The sequence below is a fragment of the Hetaerina americana genome, unplaced genomic scaffold, assembly GCF_022747635.1.
Source record: "Hetaerina americana unplaced genomic scaffold, ioHetAmer1.1.p SCAF_16, whole genome shotgun sequence".
In the NCBI taxonomy this organism is placed as follows: domain Eukaryota; kingdom Metazoa; phylum Arthropoda; class Insecta; order Odonata; family Calopterygidae; genus Hetaerina; species Hetaerina americana.
This window is the reverse complement of record NW_027286719.1, coordinates 11076347-11078077: the sequence shown is the minus strand read 5'-3', so window position 1 is coordinate 11078077 and position 1731 is coordinate 11076347.

The window sequence follows — 1731 nt, the reverse complement described above, 5'->3', positions numbered from 1 at the left end:
CGTTTTATTAATATTGATTCTCATCCCATACCTGTCGCACTGAATTTCCAATTCACTCAGCAATGCTTGCAGCCCCTTGGCTGACTGACAAACTAAAGCTTGGTCATCAACAAACCTAGCTGATTTTATGAATTCCCCGCCCACTTTCATTCCTACCTCGAGTCTTCCCATGCCTCTTTGATCATTTCCTCTGCATACAGGTTGAACAGCAACGGCGATAATGGGGAACCCTGCCTTACACCCCTTCCTAACACTGCCCGACCGGACTCCCCGTTTCCCACCCGCACCTGAGCAGTCTGAGACATGTACAGGTTGCAGATTAGCCTCCTTTCCCTCCAATCTATTCCTATTTTCTGCAGAATACTCATTAGTTTTTCCCAATTCACTCTATCAAACGCTTTTTCGAAATCTACGAAACAGGCAAATACCTCCTGGTTGTGTTATATATTCCTCTCGATTAATAATCTCATTACTGCAATGGCATCACGCGTACCTCTCCCCTTCCTAAACCCAAACTGATCATCCCCTAAGTAATCATTTGCCCTACCCTCTATCCTTTTGTTTATGATTCTAAGAACAACTTTTGCTGCGTGGGATATCAAACTAATTGTCCTATAGTCCTCACATGACGTGGCCTTTACCTTTTTCGGAATAGGAACTAAAACTGATCTCACAAAGTCTTCTGGCCAGATTCCCTCCTCATAAATACTACGGATCAGCCCATATAGCCTCTTCCTCCCACATTTTCCTAAGCATTTTAAAAGTTCCACGGGAATGTTATCTACCCCCACGGCCTTATTTAGTTTCATCTCCCTTAATGCCCTTTCTATCTCATTGTCTAGTACGCCTGGACCTAATCTGTCTTCCTCTACGTCATTTTCTTTTTCAATGTCTAACTTTGTTTGTCTGAGTTCTTTACTATATAGTTCTTCTATATACTCCTTCCATCTCTCTTGGATCTTTCCTGTTTCAACTATTACCTTACCCGCCTTATCTCTAACTGTTAGCATAGCTCTTCCTTTCTTACTTCCCGATAACGATTTAACTTTGCTGTATAGCACACCGATTTCACCCTTCCTCTGCAGACTTTCTATATCCTCGCGCGGTGTCTTCCATTATGCTTCTTTTGCTTTATGTGTTGCCCGCCTCAATTTATTGTTCAATTCTTTGTACTTCATTTTGCCTAATTCTGTATTTATATTCTTCCATTTTTGCCGCTCATCCATCTTTGTAATCATCTTATCCGTGATCCATGGTTTCCTAGTCCTTTTAGCGTTAAAGGTTCCAATAGTGTCTTTTGTGGCTTTTGACAACCCTTTCTTGATACTTTCCCATTTTTCTTCGATAGTACTTAGCTCTTTACCATCCTCCATGATTTCCTCTACCGCCTGTTTGTATTCCTTCCTTTTCAAACCATTTAATGCTTCTACATTCCATTTTCTGACTCTCCGCCCCTGCCTTATCTTTTTGAAACGGACACTACATTTCATAACAACTAAATTGTGGTCAGAGTCCGTATCTGCTCCCAGGAATCTGTGCGAATTTATCACACTGTTCCTAAACCTGTGTCTAACCAGGATATAATCTAGCTGATATCTTCCTGAGTCACCTGGCATTTGCCATGTATACCTGCGTCTTTTGTGGTGTCTAAACAAATTGTTGGTGATGACTAACCCCTGTCTCCTGTAGAACTCAACTGCTTTCTCCCCACGGTCATTCCTCGTGCCTTAA